This window comes from Rhinopithecus roxellana, chromosome 10 (genome assembly GCF_007565055.1).
Source record: "Rhinopithecus roxellana isolate Shanxi Qingling chromosome 10, ASM756505v1, whole genome shotgun sequence".
NCBI lineage: Eukaryota > Metazoa > Chordata > Mammalia > Primates > Cercopithecidae > Rhinopithecus > Rhinopithecus roxellana.
The window spans coordinates 2434404-2452761 of NC_044558.1; the positions used below are offsets into that span (position 1 = coordinate 2434404).

The following is an 18358-nucleotide window of genomic DNA, read 5'->3' on the forward strand; positions in this document are numbered from 1 at the left end:
AAAGATAGTGATCAATAAATACTGAGGGACCTCAGAGACCAGCACTAGTGCAGGTCCTCACTTGCTGAGCGCTGGTCCCCTGGGCCCAATTTTCTTCCTCTCTACTTTGTCTCTGTGTCTTATTTCTTTTCTCAGTCTCTCAGTCTCCACCTTGCAAGAAATACCCACAGGTGTGGAGGGCAGGCCCCTTTCAGAGAGGTCAGGGGAGAAAGAGCAGAGGACCATTTCTCTGTCCAATATCAGACCAACCCTACAAGGCCTCTGAGTGGGCCAAGCAGAAGGCGTTGGTCCAGGGTTTGGATGAAGAAGAGATTCCTGTGTGTTTGGCAGGCAGGCGAGACTGGGGGTGGAGGGGCAGGGCACAGAGGCTCTGAATGGACCCTGAGGAATGGACAGCTGTAGGTTAGAGGAGCGATTCCTAAAGTCCTGGATCAGCAGCAGCGGCAACATGACCTGGGAACTTGTTAGAAATGCAAATCCTCGGCCCTAGCCCAGACTTGCTGAATCAGAAACTAGGGGTGGGTCTGGTCATCTGGGTTTTCATAAATCTCCAGGTGACCGATCACGCTCAAGTTTGAAAACCATAAGTTAGATGGAAAGGAAAGGGGAGAGGCATCCCCATTCTGAGGTGTGCGAAGGTGGTAGGGAGGTGCGAGGAGGCTTTGGAGGAAAGAGAGGGCTCAGGGAGGAGATGGTGGAAGAAGGTATGGGAAAAGCATTTGGGGCTTGACTGTAAATCTTTTTATTTTTAGTTTAGATCCACTCTGCCACCCAGGCCAGAGCGCAGTGGTGCAATCATAGGTCATTGCAGCCTGGAACTCCTGGGCTCAAGTGATCCTTTCATGACAACACCCAGCTAATTTTTGCAGGCCATGATTGCAACTATTGACAGGCAGGTCGAAGAGCTGTAGCTTTGTCCTGGAGGTGATGGGACCCACTGCTGATTTTTGAGCAGAGATGTGACATGGTCTATGTAGAGCTTTCGGAAGCTTGATATGGTAACTGGGGACCAGATGACATGGGATTGGAGCAGTGATTATAGGAAGGGCTCCGAGATAGCACCTCAAAGGAGAGTTGGAGCAGGGCTCAAGTGTCTTTGAATCCAGGCCCAGGATATAAAGCGGGCTCAGAGAGGTGACTGCCTGGGGAAGGGGTCAGCATGCACCTGGCCCCTGCTGGTGAGACAGGATCTTGCCTCCAGACTTACTCTGTCTTCCAAGCTTGGTCCTTCTTTCCCCCAGTGGCACCTTTGTCATTGAAGTTTGGTGACGATCTGCCTACTCTGAAGTCCCACAGCACCCCGTTGACATGCTCCTGGGTGCGTTCCACCTTATACTTTGTGTGTAGTGATTTGGTTTCTCAACTCTCCTCCACCTGCTCGAGCCCCTTGAGGACAGAGATGACAGTCTAGCCAGCTGTGTGGCCACCACAAGCCTGGCAGCAGCTGAGACAGACAAAGGACTTGGGATGGCTTTGCGTAACTTAAGCCAAATTGAATTGTATGGAGGAGGAAAAGTCACTGATTTCTTCTTTCTGTACTCACCATATTAATTCTGTTTCTAAAATGGGTCACTGAAGTGTGTGCACACACCCAGCTCTGGCATAGATGAAGCCAAGTCATCCCAATCCATGCTGTTCATCCCCCCGGGGCCCTGCCAGCCACTCTCCACCCTGTGTGTGGCTCTCCACCAAGGGGCTGACAGCCACACATGGCTCATAGGCTCTCTTGCCCTCCAGCACCAACTGCGGCTGGCCAGTGGGAAGTGCCTGTCAGAGATGAGATGGAAGGGTGGGGGAAAGAGGCTGGGATATTTTCCCTACTCTATCCCTGTCCTGGGCATATTTTCTGTCAATAGCTGTGTGTTCAACCCCACCTGCAGCCCTGCCCCTCCACAACTTCTGTGGGGTGGCCCCTTATCCACAGCGCAAGCACTCTCTGGGTTCCAGAAATACCATTTTCACTTCCTCAGGACTCTTCTTGCTGTTAACTGTGTCTGTGCTTCAAGAAGTTGGTTGATTCCCTCAACCTCTATGAATAACCCCCTTTTTAAAGTCTCTTGAACCGTGGGAGGTGGACTGTGTTTCCTGCTGGGCACTAAGACACAATCCATGGAGAGGAATGGAGCACTCAGAATGTATAGGGGATGGGTCCTCCTACTGGTGTTTAGGAGAAGATAAGAAAGTGACTCCATCCTTGTTAGCTGCCTCCAGTGACTCAATCGGCCTGGGAGAGGAGGTAGCCAGGGCTTAATATGTGGTAGGTGCTTGAGATAGACAGGTAGGTAGGTAGATAGATAGATAGATAGATAGATAGATAGATAGATAGATAGATAAAATAGATTAGATAGATGAGATGATAGATTGATAGATTAGATACATAGATTAGATAAACATACAGACAGATTAGATAGATGATGAATAAGACAGATAAAATAGATTAAGAAGGATAGATAGATAGATAGATAGACAGACAGATAGATAAATGATAAAGACAGACATAGAGGGCCGGACACGGTGGCTCACAGCTGTAATCCCAGCACTTTGGGAGGCTTAGGCGGGTAGATCACCTGAGGTCAGGAGTTTGATACAAGCCTGACCAACATGGTGAAAGCTTTCTCTACTAAAAATACAATATTAGTCGGGCATGGTGGCATGGGCCTATAATCCCAGCTACTCCAAAGGTTGAGGCAGGAGAATCACTTGGAATCCAGGAGGCGGAGGTTCAGCAGTGAGCTGAGATTGCGCCACTGCACTCCAGCCTGGGCGACAGAGCAAGACTCTGTCTCAAAAAAAAAAAAAAAAAAAAAAAAGATATACAGACAGATAGATTAGATAAACAGATGATAGATAAGATAAACAGATAAAATAGATGGATTAGATTAGACAGTCAGAGAGATAAGATAGATACATAAGGCCAGATGCAGTGGCTCACACCTGTAATCCCAGCACTTCGGGAGGCCAAGGTGGGTGGATCACCTGAGGTCAGGAGACCAGCCTAGCCAGCATAGTGAAACCCCATCTCTACTAAAAGTACAAAAATTAGCTGGGCATGGTGATGCACGTCTGTAATCTCAGCTACTTGGGAGGCTGAGGCAAGAGAATCACTTGAACCCGGGAGGCGGAGGTTGCAGTGGGCCAAAATCCTGCCACTGCACTCCAGCCTGAGCAACAGAGTGAGACTCCATCTCAAAAAAAAAAAAAAAAAAAAAGATAGATATATAAGATAGATCAATAGCTAAGATAGATATATAAAGCTATTTGTCTATCATAGATAGACAGATATAGATAGATAGATTAGATAAATAGATAGATAGATAGATAGATAGACAGATAGATAGATAGATAGCCAGGTGCCGGGTGTGGTGGCTCATGCCTATAATCCCAGTACCTTGGGAGGCCGAGGCGGGTGGATCACTTGAGGCCAGGAGTTCGAGACCAGCCTGTCCAACATCGTGAAACCCCCCCCCGTATCTACTAAAAATGCAAAAAAAAAAAAAAATAGCTGGGGATGGTAGCGAGCGCCTGTAATCTCAGCTACTTAGGAGAATCACTTGAACCCAGGAGGTGGAGGTTGCAGTGAGCCAAGATCACACCACTGCACTCCAACCTGGGTGACAGAGTAAGACTCTGTCTCAAAAAAAAAAAAAGAGATAGATAAATAGATAACAATTGGCCAGGCGCGGTGGCTCAAGCCTGTAATCCCAGCACTTTGGGAGGCCAAGACGGGCGGATCACGAGGTCAGGAGATCGAGACCATGCTGGCTAACACCGTGAAACCCTGTCTCTACTAAAAAATACAAAAAACTAGCCAGGCGTGGTGGCGGGCGCCTGTAGTCTCAGCTACTCGGGAGGCTGAGGCAGGAGAATGGCGTGAACCCGGGAGGCGGAGCTTGCAGTGAGCTGAGATCCGGTCACTGCACTCCAGCCTGGGTGGCAGAGTAAGACTCCATCTCAAAAAAAAAAAAAAAAAAAAAAAAAAAAAAAAAAAATATATATATATATATATATATATATAACAATTTTGTTTAAACCAGGGAAGTAGGAAGAAAAGAGGTCAGGAAGGAGGTTTCTGAGAAATGAAGAAGGGAGACTAGCCACCAGTCATGGTGAAGTGTCTACAGGTTAGCATGCAGCACGGGAGGCATCTAGGGGAAGGCTGCAGTGAGAAGAGTAGAATAGGAGTAGCCTCATACCAAAGAGTGGTTCCCACTGTCCCCCATCCCAGACTGACTGTGTCCTTGGTGAGCAGGGAGTGAAAGAGGGGAACATAGGATATCCCTTCTCTGGGGTCCAAATTCAGCTTACCCTGATAAGATGCCTGGAGAAGACTAGAGGCATTCTTGACCCTTCCCCACATGGTGGCTGTTTTGACTCCCCCTGCTCCATGGTCCTGAGGTCTGTGCAGACAGCCACCTCCCTGCCTCCAGCTCCCTGTTCCGCCTCATCTCACCCCAAGGCTCTGCTAAGTGGAGGAGGCTGTGGGTTTCCAGCATGCTTGCTTTGGTGCTTTGGGCTTCCGCTGCCACCGCAGAGATCTGGCCTTTGATTCCCATACTCAGCGTCTCCAGAGGTGCCTTACCCTAGTACGGTAGCATCCTGTAGACCAGCACTCCAAGAAAGGTTGGGAGGGCTCTCTGGTCCCTCAAGCCCTAGCATCTCTCTCTCTCTCTCTCTCTCTCTCTCTCTCTCTCTCTCTCTCTCTCTCTCTCTGTCTGTCTCTCCCTCTCCCTCTCTCTCTCTAGGCTTGCTTCTCAGCTCACATCTGTGCATTTCTGTATCTATGCTTCCCAGCCCCCAGCTTATGCCCCCAGCCTGCAGCTCCCTGTGTCTGTGTCTGTCTTCCTCTGTGCCTCATATGCCAGGAGGTCGTGCTGGCTCTCCCGGGCTCCTCTGGAATGCCCCTTTCCTCTCCTCTTTTTTAATCTTCCCCTCTCCAGCTGCCATTAAGCTCTAGCTCCTTCCGGTCTGTACATAGGCCTCCTGGCCTTTGGCAGCAATGCAGACCCTAGACAAGCTTTGATCTGTGGGGAGCCTGCCGAGCACGCCTGCAGCCCAGGGTGGACATGAGGGAGCCGGCTGCAGGGTGGGAGGGACACCGTGGACAAAGGGAAATGGACAGATTTCCCCAGAATGCACAGAGGCCTCAAGGGAGGAGGGGAGGGAAAGATGTGGGAGGGAGAAACCTGGAGCAGCTTGTTAAAGCAACAGCTACGCACACACACAATCCACAATCACACACAAAGCGCAGGGTAGTACAAAAAAAGAGGAAAAGAAGAAATTCTGAGAAGCAAGACAGATGCACAGAGCATAGATCCAAAGTGAGGCAAAGAGAGACTGAGAAAGAGATGAGACCAAAATGGCAACACACACCACGCACTCTCTCAGAGCCTTGAGGTTCCTGCCGCCCTCACCCCTGGCCCCCAGGGATGGGACGAGGAGCGACGCTTGGGAGGTTAAGAAGGCCCAGCTCCACCACGGTGAGAGTCTGTGGTCCCACAGGCACTTTTATCTTCTCTCCATAACCCCCAAGCAGCCCACTCAAGCCCAGCCGCGGGATGTGCCCCACCGCGTTCACCCTCTCTACTGCTGACTGGCTTCCTATAAACTTCCTAGAGACTGTGACCCCTCTAAGGAACTCTTGTGGTTGGTGGCTGCAACCTCCGCCATCCTCTTCTTCGCCTCAGACACCCACATCGGGGGAACCGTGCCCACCCTCCTCCCCTCATCCCCTCAAAGATACAGAACAGAGCTCAAACTCAGCGCCTTGCAAACCCAGACCCCTGCCTGTCTGCCTCTGATTCCCCACCTTCATCAAAGTTATTTTGAGACAGGGCCTCACTCTCGCCCAGGCTGGAGTGCAGTAGCACAGTCAGGCCTCACTGTGGCCTCCATCTCCCAGGCCCAAGCAATGCTCCCACCTTAGCCTCCCAAGTAGCTGGAACCACAGGCACACACTACTATGCCCAGCTAACTTTTGTGGGTTGTGTAGAGATGGGGGTTTCACCATGTTGCCCAGGCTGGTCTCAAACTCCCAGACTCAAGCCATCCTCCTGCCTCGGCCTCCCAAAGGGCTGGGATTACAGGTGTGGGCCACCACGCCCGGCCCATCACAATTATTTCATTCAACAAACATTTATTGAGTGTCTACAGTGTGCAAGACTGGCCCACTGTGGTGGCTTACATCTGTAATGCCAGCACTTTGGGAGGCCAAGGCGGGCAGATCATTTGAGGCCAGGAGTTTGAGACCAGCTTGTCCAACATAGTGAAACCTGGTCTCTACTAAAAATACAAAAAGTAGCCGGGCGTGGTGTTGGGTGCCTGTAATCCCAGCTACTCGACAGGCTGAGGCAGGAGAATCGCTTGAACCCAGGAAGTGGAGGCTGCAGTGAGTGGAGATCGCGTCACTGCACTCCAGCCTGCGCAAGACAGCAAGACTCCGTCTCAAAAATAATAATAAAAAATAAAACGTGAAAAACAGTTGGTCTAACCAATTCCCCTCAGCACCACCCCGCCGTTATGGCCAGGGTCAGGGCCTAGGGCTGCTGTCAAGGTTCTGCCTAGCACCAATGGTGGGAGGAGTTTTTATCTAGATATAGAACTCTCCTATATAAGTGCTCCCACATTGAAAGAGGGAAATCATCTCCCGAGTGTCTCTAACGCTGTCCTCAGGGGCTCCTTCATCTGACTTTGAGGGCGGCGGCCATTTTGTATCAGCCCTACAGCATCTGATACAACATAAGGAATTATTTGTCGAAATGTGAAGTAGCAGTGACTTCCCCCATCAGGCCCTACTCTTAGCCTTGCCCAGATAAAAATGTCCCCCACAAGAGCAAGGCATTCAGGAAGCACTATCCCACTCAGAGTGAAATCTTTGAATTATCAAGAACGGGGCCTTTCCATGTTGAGGGATCAGAACCTATCCCAGGGAACCTCTCTCCCAGAAGAAGCCTATGAGGGGAAAGCAGAGGACACTAGGGATAGCATGACTTCAAGGCCATCAGGTCTCAGGGACTGGAAAGATCTGAGGGCGGAGAGGCTGAGATGGTACAGGGCTCCCCGTCAGGAGGGATAGTGAGTCCTCACTCTCCCTCACACCCGGCCAGGCCCAGGAGGAGCTGCACCTCCTCCTGTAACTCTCCCGGCCTCATGAAACCCATACCACCAATTCTCTTCGAATCCATTTCTCAAATGACATATTTAGCTAAGGATATTGCAACTTTTAGGGCATTTCATAATCAAAAGCTCAGTTTTAACACTTCCTGAGAATTTTAGCTTTCCTATTTCACAAATCATGTCCTATTTCGTAAATCATTTAAAAAGTAGAAGTGCATTTAGACATTGTTCAAAAATCTTAAAAGAGCAAAAAAGTAGACAAAAATTAATATATACACACATAAACACAAAAGGTAGTTAAAAGAGACTGTTACATAGATCATGTGACTTACGAAATGCTGCAAGTATGATATTTGGTGTCAATTTTTGGAGATTGTGTATTAGGAAAATTGATTTTGCAAGAATTTTCTCTAGACTAGATTCCACTTCTTTTGCTCTTTTTCTTGCTTTTATCGTTTTTCCTCATCATTTCTTTTTTATAGGTTTCCTCTCACCTTATATTTATTTTTCTAATTTTTTCCCTCACCTCCTTCACTCTTTTTCTCCCCTTTTCCCCTCTTCCAGTCTTCTCTCCTCCACTGCCCACAACTAGTTGCCTTCCATGCCTTCCAGCCTGGGATAGTCTCTAGTCCTCACTCCCTCTCTGACATTGCCGTTTAGGTCAAGACTGCTCTGAGGAGCACCCACCGCTCTGAACACTGAGCTGTGCACGCTGGGGCTGCAGAGAGGAGTCTGGCACAGTCCCTGACCTCTGGAAGCTCACAGTTCCAGTGGGAGATCGCTGCCCATGACCGGTTCCAAGAGAAATGCAAGAGAAAGTGGCCAGAGCTGTGGGCAGACAACTGGGCAGAGCATATTCCTGTGCATCTGCCCCACGTTCTCCTCCCTCGAAGCTCCGGGCAAAGAAGCCGAGTCTGACCGTCTTACCTCTGGGCTTGCGTCTTTCTTGCCCGCTGCTTCTCAAACAAGTGTATCTGTGTGAGGACTTGGAGCTTTGCAACCAGGAGCCCAGTGGGGAGGGTGCTTTGTTCCTTCTGCAGAGTCGTGCTTAAATGAAGAGAGACAGGAAGCCCGATGGTGAGGCTCCTCCACACCCTAGGCCTGGGCCAGCCCCCAATGTCACCATCTGGGACTGGGGTCCCCACCCCCCTGGCTCTCAGGGAACATGTCAAAGTGAAAATGCCAAAGTCAAGGGAAAAAGTTAACCAGAATCAGGCAGGAGCCAGTGTCACTGCCACTGTTAAGCGGCAAGAAAAAGATAGCAAGAAAGATTCCATCAGTGATACTGCCATGTCTGACCAGACTGTGGGGAAAGAAGTGGGAGGCAGTTGGCAGCATATGGTGACAGCAGTGGCAAGCCCACAAATAGCTCCTTGCTCCGGGGCCCTGAGGGCCTGTGTCCAGTGGGTGCCTCCAGGGGTATCCGTGGAGGCTTTATAGATGGCCCAGTGTGGAAGAGAGGGCGTGGGCTGAGCAAAGAATATCTGAGGCACCAGCAGTGACTGTTAACCAGGCTCTGTTCCTCTAGGCGTCTCTGGTCGGGCCTCAGGTGCTTTCCTCTAGCCCATATCTCCCACGAGCTCCCGATGTGAGTATCTGTCTGCCCATTGGACATCTCCAATGGGAAGCTCACCACACATAGCAAACTCAACACACCCCCAACTAAGCATACCACCTGCATACTACCACCCTCCCAACCTGCTTCTCCAGGCTTCTCACTCACTGAGGGGCTCACCATCCACCAGCTTGCCCAAGCAAAATAAATTGGGTGTGATCTTTGACACCTCCTTCACCCAACTTCTCCCACGTATTTATTTTCCAATTCCCGTGGATGTTACCTTCTAGATGGCTCCAAAATCTACCCAAGTTACTCTGCACTACCACTACTGCCACTATTCCAACCCAAGATGCCAATATCGTTCCTTGCCTGGACAACAGTTCCTGCCTCCTCACTGGTTGCCATTCTTATACCACAGCCCGAATGATCATTTAAAGATGCACATGTGAGTGTGCATTTTCCAGTCTGAAAAAAGTGGGGCTGGGCATGGTGGCTCATGCCTATAATCCCAGCATTTTGGGAGGCCAAGGTGGGAGGATCTCTTGAGCCCGGGAAGTTGAGGCTGCAGTGAACCGTGATTGCCCCACTGCACTCCAGCCTGAGTGACAGAGTGAGAACCTGTCTCGAAAAGAAGAAAAGAAAAGAAAAGAAAACAAAACAAAACAAGTGGCTAGTTCAGCTTGTGACTCCAGCAATTAACACAAGTACCCCTATTTGACAGCATTGTACTTCATCCGTAGCATATAGTACTGTGTGCTGCTTCTCATTCCATGACACACCGTACTCAAGGGTTGAGATTTAATAAAATTAGTATTTACTACTTCATTAAGGGCTTTTTTTTTTTTTTTTTTTTTGAGAGGGAGTCTCACTCTGTTGCCCAGGCTGGAGTGCAGTGGCGCGATCTTGGCTCACTGCAACCTCTGTCTCCCAGGTTCAAGCAATTCTCCTGTCTTGGCCTCCTATGTAGCTGGGGCTACAGGCACGCGCCACCACACCCAGCTAATTTTTGTATTTTTAGTAGAGACGGGGTTTCACCATGTTGCCCAGGATGGTCTCGATCTCTTTTTTTTTTTTGAGACGGTGTCTTACTTTGTCACCCAGGCTGAAGTGCAGTGGCATGATCTCGGCTCACTACAACCTCCGCCTCCTGGATTCAAGTCATTCTCCCGCCTCAGCCTCCCGAGTAACTGGGATTACAGGCACCTACCAACATGCCCGGCTAATTTTTGTATTTTTGTAGAGACAGAGTTTCACTATGTTGGCCAGACTGGTCTTGAACTCCTGACCTCAAGTGATCTGCCCACCTCGGCCTCCCAAAGTGCTGGGATTACAGGCATGAGCCACTGTGCCAGCCTCATTAAGGGCATTCTTAAGTAAAACTGACATTAATTTTTTTTCTTTTTTTACTGTAAGTACCTGGCAGTGAAGAATGCAATGACTATCATATGGTTTGGCGCCACTGCCTTCATTTATGCTAAGGCAGCAGTTTTATCCAGATTGCTTTTGCAACATTATTGCAATGTCAACATAGTGACAAAGGAAAATAACATCGTGTAATTTTTTATGAAAATAGCTTGACCTTGAAGATCCCCTGAAAGGGTCTCAGGGACTCCCAAAGGTCTGTAGGCCACACTTAACTCTGAGAACCACTGATCTAGGTAATTTTTATTCATTCTTGAGATCTCAGCTATTGCGTCAGCTGTCCCCAAAGTCTATTTTCTCCTTCTTCTTGGTAATAGAACCCTCAATTTTTAGCTGAGCTCTTAGCTACCCAGATTTAAAATATACTTCCCAGACTCCCTCACAGCTGGATGTGTCCAAGTGACTCCATTTTGGTTAATGGATATAAGTGAAAGTATCAGGTGCAACCTCAGAGTTGCTCCTCAAAGTGGGCAAAATGTATCCTCCTCAGGCCTTCCTCCTTCAGACTGGAAAGCAAACACCCTCCCTGTTGTTCACAGCCAGTCTGCTTTTCTCATTTACATTACCTGGCAGGTTCTCACAGGTACTGACGTTTTGAGCCCTGCTCCATTCATTCCTGTGTGTAGTTAAGTGTGTACCAGCCCGAGGCACTCTGCTAGGTGCTGGGGATGTGATGTTGAATAAGACAGATATGGGCCGGGCGCGGTAGCTCAAGCCTGTAATCCCAGCACTTTGGGAGGCCGAGACGGGCGGATCACGAGGTCAGGAGATCGAGACCATCCTGGCTAACATGGTGAAACCCCGTCTCTACTAACAATACAAAAAACTAGCCGGGCGAGGTGGCGGACGCCTGTAGTCCCAGCTACTCGGGAGGCTGAGGCAGGAGAATGGTGGGAACCCGGGAGGCGGAGCTTGCAGTGAGCTGAGATCCGGCCACTGCACTCCAGCCTGAGTGACAGACAGAGACTCCGTCTCAAAAAAAAAAAAAAAAAAAAAGACAGATATGGTCACCACTCCAGCTTATGACATAGACACTAAACAGATATGGTCACCACTCCAGCTTATGACATAGACACTAAACAATGAGCAACTTCATTACAATTCGACAAGTGCTACAAAGGAAAAAGCACAAGGTGCTGGGAGATCTTATCACAAAAGAACCTTCTTTCAACTGGGAGAATTGTCTATCGGTAAGCATTGGGTTCTGCTACAAGCAAAAAAAACCCCAAAATAATAGAGGCTTCAACAAGATTGAAGTTATTTTTCACATCTAGGAAGTGTGGAGGTGGGTGGTGCAGAGGTGAGGGAGCAGCACGCCGTCCTCCAGGGCCAGGATTGGGGCTGTTTATATTTTGTTGCTCTATCATCCTCCTGCTCAGAACTTCCTCCCCAGAGTCTCAGAGGCTACTCAGGTTCCTCAGTTGAAATCAGTTTTCCTTGTGATAAGATCTCCCACTCCCCTATGCTTCTTCCTGATTTTCCAGTTCCTCTGAAGTCATTCGCTGCTTAGTGTCTAGCTCATAGGCCAGAGTGGTGACCGTGTCTGTCTTAGTTAGCACTATACTCCCAGCACCTTCACAGTTGCCTTGACCCTGGAAGACCCCTAATACTTGTTTAATATTTTCCTAATATACTACATTTTATTGATATTAAATTTATTGTGGTAAAATACATGCAACATAAAATTTTCCATTTTAAGCTTTTTTCTTTTCTGTTTTTTTTTTTTTTTTCTCTGAGACGGAGTCTAATTCCATCACCCAGGCTGTAGTGCAATGGTACGATCTCGGCTCACTGCAACCTCTGCCTCCTGGGTTCAAGCGATTCTCCTGCCTCAGCCTCCCGAGTAGCTGGGACTACAGGTGCCCGCCACCACACCCGGCTAATTTTTGTGTTTTTAGTAGAGACAGGGTTTCACCATGTTGGCCAGGCTGGTCTCGAACTCCTGACCTCAAGTGATCTGCCTGCCTTGGCCTCCCAAAGTGCTGCGATTACAGATGTGAGCCACCATGACTGGCCATTTTAAGCATTTTTAAATGTACTGCTCTGTGGGACTGAGTACACTCACATGGTTGTGCAACCATCTAGAAATTTTTCATCTTCCCCCACTGAAACTCTGTACCCATTAAATGCTGACTCCTCATTCTTGCTCCCTGCCCCTGGCTATTGGATAATTTTCTTTCTTTCTTTCTTTCTTTCTTTCTTTCTTTCTTTCTTTCTTTCTTTCTTTCTTTCTTTCTTTCTTTCTTTCTTTCTCTCTCTCTCTCTCTCTCTCTCTCTCTCTCTCTCTCTCTCTCTTTCTTTTCTTTTCTTTTCTTTTCTTTCCTTTTGAAAACAGTCTTGCTCTGTCGCCCAGGCTGGAGTGCAGTGGTGTGATCTTGCCTCATTGCAACCTGTGCCTCCCAAGTTTGAGCGATTCTCCTGCCTCAGCCTCCCGCATATCTGGGATTACAGGTGTGTGCCACCACGCCTGGCTGATTTTTGTATTTTTAGTACAGACAGGGTTTCACCATGTTGGTCAGACTGGTCTCGAACTCCTGACCTCAAGTGATTAGCCCGCCTCTGCCTCCCAAAGTGCTGGGATTACAAGGCATGAGTCACACTGCGCCCAGCCGAGGAGTTTCAGTTGTCAAAGGTCACAGAGCTAGTAACCACAGCTGGTGGACCGGGATTTGAATTCACCCACTTGGACCCCAATCTCTGGGTGGTCCCCCTCATGGCACTGTCTCTCCTCTGCATTAAGAAGGTTCAGGACCAGGCGTAGTGGTTCACGCCTGTAATCCCAGCACTTTGGGAGGCCAAGGCGGGCGGATCATGAGGTCAGGAGATCAAGACCATCCTGGCTAACACGGTGAAACCCCGTCTCTACTAAAAATACAAAAACAAAACAAAACAAAAAAAGGAGGTCCAGGTGGGGCGCGGTGCCAAGTGCCTGTAGTCCCAGCTACTCAGGAGGCTGAAGCGAGAGGATGCCTTGAGCCCAGGAGTTCTGGGCTGTAGGGCACTGCACAGATCAGGTGTCTGCACTAAGTTCAGCTTCAGCATGGTGACCTCCCGGGAGTGGGGAACCACCAGATTGCCTGAGGAGGGGTGAGCCAGCCCAGGTTGGAAACACAGCAGGTCACAATTCCCATGCTAATCAGTAGTGGGATTGTGCCTGTAAATAGCCACTGCACACCACCCTGGGCAACATAACGAGACCCCACCTCTAAAAAAAAATTAAAAATAAAATAAGAAGAAGAAAGACCAGGATGACAGCTAAGAGAAGTGTTCTCCTATAGCAATGGAGTGGGGTATGAGGCCCACCGCCTCATCTGGAGCTTCTGAGCTCAGCAGCACCATGATCCTCACATCTATAGAATGGTTTTCCATTTTCCAAGCACTCTCACGTTCGTTTGCACACGCCAGACCTTTTTGGTAGGTGTTACTGTTACTATCCTCACTTTACAGAAGAAGAAATGGAAGTCAAGCTATCTGCCCCCACCACATGTCTGAAAGCATGGAACGGGGAGTTCCAGAGGCTATTTTTGCTGCATGTATCCTGTGTCTCTAGGCTGTAGAACAGGAGGAGACCAAGCCAGGGGAAGAAGTGATGGGGAGGAGAGAGAAGCTGGTGTCAGAGGCTACAGACAGAGTGCTGGAGACTAGATGATCTGAGAGACCTAGGGCAGCCAGGGTTGTAGGAAAGTTGAAAGTCCCAGGTGCAACTCTGCGGTGGCCTCCTTACCAGAAGTATGTTTGGCGGCACTGACGCCCTCTGCAAGCGGGGCTGGGGGCAGGGTTTGAGGATGGAGAGCAGGGGAGGGGTCTTTGGGATTATTCTCTGGGAAGCAAAGTCTAGGAGTATCAACACCATTTCTACCCCATCCACATTTCCCCTGGCTCCAGAACCACTTTTTGCCACTCTCAGAGGGTGGTTCTGGGCCTCCTTTACCCCATGGGAAGTTTGAGTAGGCACATTTCAGAGCTCAGGCTGAGCTCAGACAGCTGACACCTGCAGCCCCTTGGAGAAACTGTCAGCCACAGAGCAGAACAGATAGAACCGACCCTACCCCAAACCCATTCCCTTCAAAGGAAGACCCCACCCTGGAGTGGGCCTGTGCAGGGGATCTTAAGCTCCTTGATCTCCTCCTTTGAAGGAGGGATAGCAGCAGGGGCTCAGGCCTGAACCCTAACATCTCTACCAGGTAGGGGAGGTGGGCAAGGAAATTTCTGGGCCTGCAGAGGCTCCTCCTCTGCGCTATGGAGCTGAGAAGACCAGGTCAGGGGTAGGGGAACGGCTGGCAAACCCGACTCCAGGGCTGACTGTGCACAGTATGGCCTCCTACCTCACACACTCAACTTGCCAAGGCCCTGGACCTCACTTGGCTTCCAGAACTTCTGGAGAGTGGACAAGAGAAGACAAATGGGGATGGAGATGCTCAGAGGGGTCCCTTCCCCTCTCTTGGCCTATCTCTGTTTCAGGCACTGCTCCCCACTCTGACAGCCAGGCTGCAAGATGGCCCCCAGTGACTCCTGTCTCCCTCAGTTCACACCCTTGCATTGCCCCCTCCTGCTTGCACCAGGTTGGTCTCTGTGACCAATAGAATAGGGCAGAAATCATGGTATGTTGCTTTCAAGATCAAATTTAATCTTGAAATAAAGACATGGTAGCTTTTGTCTTGTGCACGCTGTCCCTCTGGGGGAAGCCTGTTGCTGTGTCATGTTGTGAGAGGCCCCATAAAGATGCCCACGCAGGGAGGCGCTAAGGCCTCTGGCCCACAACCTCCCAAGGGAGCTGTCTTGGAGGCAGATCCTCCAGCCCCATCCCAGCCTTCAGATGGCTCCTGGCCTGGCCCACACCTCAGCAGCAACCTCATGAGCGACCCTGTGCCAGAACTACTCAGCAAGACTGCTCCTGAATTCCTCATTGTGTGAGATAATGTTTATTGTTATCGTTATTATTATTTTTAGAGACAGGATCTCACCCTGTCACCCACTCTGGAGTGCAATAACACAATCATGGCTCACTACAGCCTGGAAATCCTGGGCTCCAGTGATTCCTCTCCCTCAGCCTCCTGAATAACGAGGACCACAGGTGCATGCACCATGCCCAGCTCATTTTTAAATTCAAAAAGAAAAAATCTGTAGACCGGGCACGGTGGCTCACGCCTGTAATCTCAGCACTTTGGGAGGCTGAAGCAGGTGGATCACGAGGTCAGGAGATCGAGACCATGCTGGCTAACACAGTGAAACTCCGTCCCTACTAAAAACACAAAAAGTTAGCCAGGCATGGTGGCAGGCACCTGTAGTCCCAGCTACTACAGGGACTGAGGCAGGAGAATTGCTTGAACCCGGGAGGCGGAGCTTGCAGTGAGCCAAGATTGCGCCACTGCACTCCAGCCTGGGCAACAAAAGCAAAACTCTGTCTCAAAAATAATTAATTGATTATTAATTAAAATACAAAAATTCTGGCCGGGCGCGGTGGCTCAAGCCTGTAATCCCAGCACTTTGGGAGGCCGAGACGGGCGGATCACGAGGTCAGGAGATCGAGACCATCCTGGCTAACACGGTGAAACCCCATCTCTACTAAAAAGACAAAAAACTAGCCGGGCGAGGTGGCGGCGCCTGTAGTCCCAGCTACTCGGGAGGCTGAGGCAGGAGAATGGCGTGAACCCGGGAGGCGGAGCTTGCAGTGAGCTGAGATCTGGCCACTGCACTCCAGTCTGGGTGACAGAGCGAGACTCCGTCTCAAAAAAAAAAAAAAAAAAAAAAAAAAAAATTCAAAAATTAGCAGGGTGTGGTGCCATGCACCTATAGTCCCAGCTACTTGGGAGGCTGAGGCAGGAGAATCACTTGAGCCTGGGAGATGGAGGTTGCAGTGAGCCGAGATCAAGCCACTGCACTCCAGCCTGGGCGACAGAGTGAGACTCGGTCTCAAAAAAAAAAAAAAAAAAAGGCCGGGCGCGGTGGCTCAAGCCTGTAATCCTAGCACTTTGGGAGGCCAAGACGGGCGGATGGCAAGGTCAGGAGATCGAGACCATCCTGGCTAACACGGTGAAACCCCGTCTCTACTAAAAACTACAAAAAAAAAAACTAGCCGGGCGAGGTGGTGGCGCCTGTAGTCCCAGCTACTCAGGAGGCTGAGGCAGGAGAATGGCGAGAACCCGGGAGGCGGAGCTTGCAGTGAGCTGAGATCCGGCCACAGCACTCCAGCCTGGGTGACAGCGCGAGACTCCGTCTCAAAAAAAAAAAAAAAAAAGTAGAGGTGTGATCTCACTAAGTTACCCAGGCTGGTCTCATACTCCCGGCCTCAAGCAATCCTCCTGCCTCAGTCTCCCAAAGTGTTGGGATTACCAGTGTGAGGCACCACACCCAGCTTATTATTTTAAATTACTACGTTTTAGGGTAACTTTTTTGTTATATGCCAATAGGTAACTCACACACACACCCTTCCTTCTTAACAAGGAGCTGAGCCGATTCCCACCCACCCACTGAAGCTCCCTGAGCTCCTGGCCTCCTGATGCTCCTTCCCCTCCAGGACCGCAGCCTGGAACACCAGTTTACAGATCAACTTGGAGAAGCCAGATGAATTAACCAAGCTCCCTAGAGGTCTTTGGGGGACAGGAAAAGTGCTGGAGGTGATCCTGCCAGACTGCTAGTGGGGGGCTGTGGAAAGAGGAGTGGGACCAAGAATGTCAGTCACCCTTAGGAGAGACCCCACAGAGAAGCACTCACGGAATGCAGCCCATATGCCCCCTCTTCCTTCCGCCCTTTGCTCTTCTCTAGGGGGTAAAGGAAAAAGGACGCCCTTCGTTCTGCTTCTGTCCCCTCCCTGTCCCCTTTATGAAAGAGCATGGGGAAGTCCCCGCATAGGCCTCAGTGAATCTTCGATGACTACTCTCATAAGCCCAAAGGGCATAGGATGTTAGCTAGTAGAAAGGAAAAATGCCACCCACAGAACTTTCCAGGAAACCCCTGCCCTATTAAAATATCAGGGCTCCCACTGAGGCTGTGGGGAGCAGGGTCCTGGGGCAGAGCTGAGGAGTCTTTGAGCAGCAACAAACCGTGGGAACGACGCTTTGGAGGCTTCTTATTTTTTGTTTTTGAGACAGGGTCTCACTCTGTTGCGCAGGCTGGAGTGTAGTGGCACAATTATGGCTCACTGCAGCCTCAACCTCCCAGGCTTAGGTGATCCTCCCACCTCAGCCTCCCAAATAGCTGGGACCACGGGGCGTACCAACGTGCCCGACTAACCTTTTTTTTTTTTTTTTTTTTTTAAAGATGAGGTCTCACTATGCTGACCAGGCTGATCTTGAACTCCTGGGCTCAAGCAATCCTTCTGCCTTGGCCTCCCAAAGTGCTGGGATGATAGGCATGAGCCATGACACCTGGCCTGGAAGCCTCTAAAGGGACTTCAAGACTTCCTTTTGCGGTGTGATCATCTCTGGCAGGGCCAGAGCTTCCTCCTTCCTGTGCCAGTGTTTCTCTGCCAGTGACAAGGCAAGAGTCATCACCATCCTGAGGCTCAGAACCTCAGATTGCTGTAAATGGTTCATTGTTCAGGCTTCAGAGGGTCCCCCCTCTCCCTAAGGCTCTGCACAGAACAAAGGTGTCACCCTCTTTATCCTCTGTCTCCAATGAGTGACTATGGTGTCTCTTCAGGGACATGTCCTCAGGTCTGTCTTTTTGTGTCTTTTTGCACACGGCACACAGACCCAGTTGGCGCCACTCACACATGCCACCATGCCCCTCCTGCTCCAGCAGGCTCACTCCCACTCACCCACTCACTTTCAATATTTTGTTCTCCTGTATGGGGTTAAAGTCCCCTGACAGAGTTATCTGTGGCCAAAGTCCAGGGCCCACACCCGTTTGCAGGCAGAAGTCTCTGTCCCATTCCAGACTTGAGGGTGCCATGTGCTGAGGCCATGTGTGCTCTGCTGAGAGGACCATTGGCATGGCCCGCGTGAATGCTCCAGGAGAGACAGACAGAGTAGGGCGCAGGCTGACTTGGGGTCTTCAACATCATTCTTAGCATGACCGGAGCAGGCCTGCTTTCTCCTTCACTAACGGATGATCAGACAAGTACTCCACACATGCAGAGCGCTTCAGTTTCCAAAGCCCTTTATTATCCAATATTCACAACAACCCATTTTGGTGGGTTATTATCATTATCCCATTTAATAGGTGAGGAAACAGGCTCAGGGAGATTCACTACGGTCACATCAACAAAGCTGGAATGAGAAGCCGGGGCTCCTGATTCCCACAGCGGCAGCTGGTTGTTTTGCT

At 50.0% G+C, this 18358-nt stretch overlaps 1 protein-coding gene across 2 annotated transcripts in view; it reads right to left on the reverse strand.

Annotated features, from left to right (window-relative positions):
• The window catches only part of CD4 (CD4 molecule), a 33680-nt gene extending 25455 nt beyond the window's left edge, over positions 1-8225 (reverse strand). Inside the window, exon 1 of one of the 2 annotated variants that reach the window (XM_010385914.2) lies at positions 8041-8225. The gene's annotated coding sequence lies outside the window, so the exon portion shown is untranslated. The remainder of the gene's footprint in view (positions 1-8040) is intronic. The other variant, XM_030938589.1, reaches the window with a different exon arrangement.
• Between the last annotated feature and the right edge of the window lie 10133 nt (positions 8226-18358).